Genomic DNA, 8675 nt, shown 5'->3' on the forward strand with positions numbered 1-8675 from the left:
CCCAAGGGTGGCATTGAGGAGGAAATACATGTCCCCTTGTCTCCTCTTTTTTTTTTTTCATTTGGGAGTGAATGTTCTTCCAGTGGTTTATATGATATTAATAAATTCCTAGAGTAAATTAGAAGTCAGTGTGACTGAATTTCCATTCCATGATATCCTAAAATGGATTAACCCACTGCCCATAACACTTATAGTCTCCCTAATCTCTGACATCAATCTTTTATGAAATATTTTATAAATCTTATCTCTTCAACAGAAAACCTAGCTTCTCGGTTATATAACAATAATACTGTTGAATGACAACAAAGTAGATCAAAATAATTACTATCCCAAAATGATCAAAAATGAATATTGCAAAATCACAAAGATTAACTGTGACCCCAAAGAAGAGATATAAGATATCTTATATAAGATGTAAGATATACTTCTTCCTATTCCTTTGCAGAGATGGAGAGTCCATAGGCATGGAACACTGCATATATTATCAGATTTTTTTTTTGATGTATTGATTGTTTTTTATTTTCTTCCCTCTTTTTCTTTTTTTTAAATTGTTATAAGGGAAGATTCTCTATGAGACAGGTGAGAGAGGTGCCAGGGGAAATTTAGGTCATAGAACTATAAATCATATCAATAAAATTATTTTTAAAAATAATAATTCTGATAACCCATTTTGGGCAAAGTTTTACCATGACATGAATATGACCCTGGGTTTTTAAACATCATGCCAGTACAGAGTACAAACTCTGCAAGGTCCCACCAAACTGAAAAAGAGTCAAATACAGGCCTTCTAGAATTCATTTTTTTTTTAAATTTAGGCAATTGGGGTTAAGTGACTTGCCCAGGGTCACACAGCTAGTAAATGTGTCAAGTGTTTGGTCTGAGACCGGATTTGAACTCAGGTCCTCCTGATTTCAGGGCCTGTGCTCTATCCACTGTGCCACCTAGCTGCCCCTCCTGAATTCATTTAGCAAACTTTTGTTAAATACCTATGATATGACAGGCACTCTGCTGGGAATTGATGATAGAAAAACAAAAATAAAACAGTCCCTGCCCTCAAGGAGCTTATATTCTTTTGGCTCACAGGCCTTATGATGGCCTGTATGCCTGTCTTCTGAGTACCAGCCTAACAAAGTGTAGAGGTGCTCATTATCATGCTGATAACAGGGTAACAAGGTTTTTGGCTGTAGCAAACATAAAGACAAATTGCTTGGAGAGGATGTCAAGAAATTATGATCTGTATCCATGGAGAGAGTAGCTACTTGGATGGAATCCCAGATGGTTAAAGTACATACATTGAGTTTGTTTCTATAGAGCTAATTGGCCTGCGCTGAGCCTTCCATAATATCTAACCTGCTCTCCCTCATGACAAATGTTACATAATTACAGGACTATTGGCCAGTATGCAAATGAAGGTACAATTTAAGGTTGTAGAACTTAGATCTTCTTGTGAAGCCAACTGACCATGTCAATAATTCTGATACATTTGGCTCACCATTAACCCCTAATCAATGGAACCAACTGCTTAATTTCCAGATCCAAATTGGATGGTCCCTTTAGGAGGTAAGATAGTGTGTGGTGGGCATATGCTGGCATAAAGACCAACCTCTTACTTTTCAATGTCCACTTAAGCTTTGTTCTTTCGTTTCCTTTCCCAATATATGATTTTCATCTTGTTCTGATTCTGTCTTGTCTTGTCCACATTATTGGCTGTCATGCATTTCTCTTTGACTCAGCTTATCCTCAACATCCATTTTTGGATACTTGTTTAGTTTAAACATTTTTTCTGTCTATACTTACAACTAAGTACTTGATTTCTATTTTTGGTTGTTGTTTGTGGAGGATTTTTGGTGGTTGTTGTTGATGTCAATAATCTATAGGTTAGCTAAGATTTGATGTTATTTATTACATGGAGGAAACCCATTTGATTCAAGGGAAAGAGTCACTTGCCATTAGCCATATCCTACCTACTACCTAATGGCAAGGCATGATTCTAATTAGCACAATTTCTGTACTACTTTGATACTTATATAGATCCATGATCTTATTGTCTTGAGATTACAATTTACTCGTATCATTTTATTCTGTGACATTCTTTTCTGAGTCCTTAGATAAATCCTCCTTAGAGTTTTCCACGTAACTACTAGAAGACCTCTCTTGGGGCTTTTAATATTTCATGGATTCTAGTGGAACACTAGAATCTTACACTAGTAATTCTTACTCTCACTATTGATCAGGTCAATCAATCAATTAATAAACATTTATTAAGCACTAAGAGTGCTAAGCACTCTTTTCTAGTCATACATGTTCTCAATAATATTATTTGCGCCACTTTTCATGTGGAAGGCATTATTGTCAACACATTGAATGAAGTCTATTCACATCTACTTTGCATCTTTCCATTGACCTTTGCATTATTTGAAAATGATTATTTTGAAATTCTGGTGCTCTCTGATTTGAAGCCACATGACATCATTATGAGCTTATTGATATTAAGAAGATGGATTTTGATAGCAGGGCCAGCATGTTATCTTTGAAAGAGTTATACAATTGGCCAAATGTAAACCATCTCATTCTCCTCTCCTTATTCAATGCTGGGTCCATCTCATTATCTATTTGCAGGAGTTATCCAAGATACACACACACACACACACACACACACACACACACACACACATATACACACACATACTATATCTTACTATATCTGTATGTGTGTGCATATATATAATTTATGTATATATTTATATATGTAAATATATAGAAATTATACTATACACACACACAGACACACAGAGTAATGAACTAATTGAGTGGACTATCTTTTCAATTTTGTGTCCTAATCTGGGAAACACATATAATTCATCCAGTTGGTTTTTCTTGCTTGAATTGCCTTCTCATCTCTTTTGAGCAAACATGTATGTCATAGCAGAAACAGTAGTCTACATGAATATGGGAAGGATCTGTGGTTTTTATCAGTATAGGGACCTCCAAGTGTGGTATTATTGTATAAATGATAGAGTACTAAACTTACTGTTAGGAAGATCTAGGTTCAAGATCTCAACTCAGACACTTACTAGCTGTGACAACCTCAGCAAGTCATATAATTTCTTTGTGCCTCAGATACCTCATCTATAAAATGAGGGAGTTGGTCTTAACGGCCTCTAAAACCCCTTACAGTTTTAAATCCATGACCCTCTGATTCTAGGATTTTATTAATTCCCTCCATCAGTACAAATGTATCTAGGAGTTAGCTGAGAAGGGCTAGGGGAGTTGCCTGAGATATGTAGGTTGTATTGCATGGTTATATAACAAGTCAATGTGAGAGATGGTATTTGAATCCAGCTTTTTCTGACTCCAAGCTCCATGAAGTATGGCATATGAGCAATACTACTATTCAGGAGTATCCACTATCGATATCACATTATAGTATCCAATTCATACTAGACTGTGCAAGTAGCAGTATCTAGAGAATCTTACGATCTATATGGATGATAAAGAAATCCCTATTCCATTGTGACTCTGTGGTGGACATTGCCCACTACATTGGTGTGCACCTTAGTGAACACATATCTTTTCATTTCTTCATCTTTTGAAAAGGACATTGGCACAAAAATGGCAATTATTTTTATACTGGTTCCTTTGTCTAAGCTCCTCATGAACAATGCACAGCAAGATGACCAAGAGTCCTAGGAAATTGTTTCTTGGTGCTTTTGAATGGTTGGTGAAATGAACTCTACCAATTCCTTTATTTCTCAGGAAGAGAAATTGCAAGTCATTTATCCATTTAGATTCAGTTTCTTCATATCTTCTGTTTGAATTTATATTGGGGATGTCAATACCAGTGAGGTTCAGATCCTCAAGTAGCATATCAACTCATTGATAAATGAATAAAGATCTCACATTTAGAGTATTAAGATATGTCAGTGTTTATGGTCAGCTTAAAAATATGGTTCTTAAACATAGCCCTTTGCCCCTTTCTTCACCAACCCAACAAGATATTTAAAAAATAAATGCTATTCATTGATCATGAGAGGAGCCAATTAAATGAATGGGAATTGCTAAGAGTAAAGAGTAAATCCATTAATAGTAACAGAAATGCCAGTAAAAGCATATGGATGAGTACGATTAGCTTTGTGTGAATGAATGAACGAAAAAGCATTCATTGAGAGCTTACTATATGCCAATCACTACTCTAAACGTTGATGATTCAAATACAAAAGCAAAACATTGCCAGGCCTCAAGGAACATACATTTTAACAGGGAAAAATAACAAATACTGCTCAGAGAGCAGTATAATGGTGGGGGGGATAGTGGAGAGGAAGGAAAAAAAAGAAATTTACACTATAATTTTGTTGTATATTCGGAGGGAATAGCAAGTTGTTCATGGTAGATTTGCAGTTTCATGTACAATCATCTTTTTTTATTGTATTGTGTTATGGAAATGCTTGTTTTGTTCTGTAAATTGAAAATAATATAATTTTTAAAAAAAAATGTAAGAAAAATCATAGGGAGAGTTTGGAAGAAGATTGATCCATTCATTCCAGTTTCAATAACAGTATTTGGTTATGGTTCCAAGGTCAGAAGTGCAGGGAGGTATGTAGTGTCCTGCAATAGGCAAGAAGATAGCCAGGGTACAAAGGGATGTCTGGCAGGAACTAGCTAGATATAGTTGGCCATATGAGGTAATCACCAATCAGTACAGTGATGGCCCCAGGGCTAGAGTTCCAGAGGTAAGAGTTGAACCCTTCGGGACATGGTCTCTGATCTAGAGGGATGTCATGATAGAGCAACAAGCAAGAAATCCAGACTGTGAAGAACATAAGTTATTCATCAACACTTTACATCTGTCTTAAAAGCTCATGATAGAACTTTAAAGGCTGCTATTAAAGATCAAAGTCCCTAAAGATACAGAGATGAATTTTAGTTATGTCTCCCTTCTCCCCCTCCCGACCCTCCAAAGTTGAGTTTTTCTTTAAAAAAGACTATTTTGATTAACATACCAGGACGTGATCAAACACTCACTTCTGCCCAGCTGGCTTCAAGTCTAGCTCTATACTTTAATAACCTATACCTCCCCACACACTGAAGACACACACAAGGAATTGCCCAGCCCAATCAGTTTTATCAACAAAGAAGTTTTTGATTCCTACAGACTTCGAAATTCTTTTCACTTGGCTTGTCAACTAGGTACAAATTTTAAGGGAACTTGTCAGGGGTTCTTATCCTTCAGCATGAGTGCTTTATGTCTTCATGATAAGAAACGAAGCTTGAATAATTGTCGCAAGATGTTCCAGGTGGCCAGTTCTCATCCAAATTCATGAAAGGTAGGAAAACGCATCACCCAAGATGTATCCACATAAGGTTCTCAGTTGCTTTTTGACTATAAATGGGTCTGGATAGTCAAGTGCACACATGTTGATTTTTTCCCAGAGACCCCATTTTTCCTAAAACATGGAATATTATTTTTTAAAAATAAAGTGAATATATGCTAGGCTTGAAAATATTAGGAATATCAAACAGAACAAGACGAGATTTTGGTAAATATTAAACCCACTCATTAGAACCAAATCATGCCAGACTGAACATGGAAATATGGATTACAAAGACTAGCTGGACAAATATAAACTCTAATACTGATAGGAATGTGTGCAAAGCACAGATTGTAAAAATGGATATTTCTCTTTTTTTCTCATAATAGTATTTTTTTCTAACTACATGTAATAATAGTTTTCAAAATGGAATAGATATTTCTGCCAGAAAATCAGAAATCTCTAGCCCCTGATATAGATCTGATAAGTCAAATGCTGCTTCATCTATATGGGGCAGCTAGGTGGCACAGTGGCTAGAGCACCAGGTCTGGAGTTAGGAAGACTTGAGTTCAAATTTGGTCTCAGACACTTACTAGCCTGTGTGACCCTAGGCAAGTCATTTGACCCTGTTTGTCTCAGTTTCCTCATTTGTAAAATGAGTTGGAGAAGAAAATGGCAAACCGTGCTAGTATCTTTGCCAAGAAAACCCCAAATGGGATCATAAAGAGTTGGACATGACCAAATAACAACACTTCATCTATTTGGGGGCATTTGATGACATTGTAAATTCTGAGATTTTATCATTAATGATGGAAATGGGTAGCAGAAAAGGCTGTTGCTAAATCAGTGAATTGGTCAGATCTCCCAAAGGCATTATGAAGGATGTGACTTCCTTAGTATATACACTTAGTAGGTAAGTCCTAGGGAATTGCCTGAGGCCCAAATAGATGAAGAAAATTTCTCAGGATCACAGTGGAAGTGTCCTTTTGAGAGTGAGATTTGAACTCTTCTGATTCCAAGTCTAACACTCAATTATCTACTATGTTAGCTATTTCACCTCTGTGTGCCTCTGGCAACTCCCTAAGACTTTAATTACTAAGTGCCCACACACCTTCATACTGCCTTTAAAAGGACTGGACAAATTCCCTGATGATCAACAGCATTTTCAGATTAATGTTACCAATTTCTATCATTAATGATAAATTAAGTTTCTTAGTAAAAATCTCAGCTTTTACACTTTGTCAAATGTCCCCATGTACTTCATGTAGACATTTGGCTTATGAGAGCTATGTCAGTGCCTAGAGATTTATTATTGACATTGCAGGTCACATTCTCTAAGTCTAGCCAGCTTGAGGCTAGTAATAAATGCTAAGAAAAAGAAAACATTTTTAAAGCCGTATCAGGAGTAAGAAAGAATAGGAGTGCTGCTCAGAGTAGATGAGATCATCATAACTGACAGGGACTCTTCATTTTACTTCTATTTTCTCTTCCAAGGAGAATGATTTCTGGATTGGCAAGAAGAAAAGCTGGGAGATAGGATTGGAAACTCAAGATAACTAAGGAGAAAGTGAAAAAGCATCTTGTTGCTTTCAATGAGTTCAAATCATTCCTGTTAAGAACCAGGGATTTGAAGTTTAAAAATCTTTCACATCTTAGATCAAGTATTTACTACCTATGTGACCTTTGGTAAAGCACCTACGTTATCTGTACCTCACTTGCCATCAAAGTTCTTGATTTCTCTACTTCAGCAACAAGTCGCTTCTTATAGGTTAGAATCAAGTTCAGGAAGCAATTCTCCTTGTGGTTTCCTCCAACTTCTTAAATGATAAGATTATTATTAAAGGCTGATCAAAATTTAGTAGCTGTTCTGCTTTCTAGTATATTTCTCTGTTTTGCAGAGAACATTCTAATAGGTGTCTATAGGGTTTAATTCCTCCATCATTACAGTACCATGCTTCCATAAAGGTTTGTGATCTATTTTCCAAAGTTCTCAGCTAATTCTTCCTGTGTTCAGATGGTATGTAGAACATCATTTCTTTTCCTCCTCATACAACTGTTTCCCACTTTGTTTTTACCTCCAACTTTCCACACTTCCTCATACAAGTATACATTTTAATATAAAATTATTCCCTTTTATCTTTTTCACATTTCTTTTGAATAAGATAGACCTTTCAGAGCCTAGAATCAAGGACGGCCCTTTGAATGAATCCAAACTTCACAGAACAAATCTCCTTAATAAAAGAATTTGTTCTGTAAAAGTTGAACTCAGTCAAAAGCCCATACCTAAGGACCTAGAAGGCCATGTGTGACCTTGAGGCCACAGGTTCCCCACCCCTGGACCAAGATCAATTCATCAATTCCATCTCTTCAAGTCTTGGTGACACCTATGAGGTTACATTTTCCTCTTTGTATTAGGATATCAGATTATCCAATTTGTTTTCCATATTTTGTGCATTTGTATTACCTGAAAACATGGGCTTTATTCACAGGTTTACATGATAATAGCTATAGAGCTGAATGAGACCTTACAGGTCAGCTAGTCCAAATCTCTCATTTTATAGATAAAGACAGAGACTTAAAGAGATTAAGGAGCTCGCACAAGGTCATACAGGTAGCAAGTAGCCAGTATTGCTTGCTCTCTGCATGGATATTAGCTTTTGTAAATCAATCTCTTCTGTCAGTCTTCCTTAAATGGTCTACTTTCTGTTACCAAGAACAATATGGCACATGTGGTGTTACAGAGGGATTGTAGATGAAGCAGGATATAGACTCCCCCATAATGTCACTCTATAGACAGGCCCCCCTACGTATATTTATATTTATACCTATATATATATATATATCTTTCTTTCTTTCTTTCTTTCTTTCTTTCTTTCTTTCTTTCTTTCTATTTATCTAAATGTCCCACTATATTTTTTTTGGTTGTTGTTGTCCTTCGTTCTCGAAGAGGACCAAAATGACATCACTATACCAGAGTTAAGTTTTAGTGTGGCTGGTCAGACCAATATGAACTCAGAATGTTCTACCACAGGTCAGGCACAGATAGTCTGTGTGAACATTTGGAGTGGCTTCTCTAAGTTTGCGTGTCTTGTGTTTCTCTTGAGCTTATTTCAATTCTGCTTTGTTCATAGAGCAAACGTGGGCACGCCATGTTGAGCGGTACTGTGCCAGTGTCTCCCATGTCCCACTACATAGATAAACACATATATGTATATATGTGTATATGTATATAAATACCCTCATAATGTCACTGCATAGATATTACCCCTATATCTATCTATCAATGCCACACTACATAGAGATACATATATGTACATGTATATGTATGTAAACACCTTAATAATGTCACTATGTAGACATATCCTG

Source organism: Vombatus ursinus, unplaced genomic scaffold (assembly GCF_900497805.2).
Source record: "Vombatus ursinus unplaced genomic scaffold, bare-nosed wombat genome assembly UNPS02015255.1, whole genome shotgun sequence".
Classification (NCBI taxonomy): domain Eukaryota; kingdom Metazoa; phylum Chordata; class Mammalia; order Diprotodontia; family Vombatidae; genus Vombatus; species Vombatus ursinus.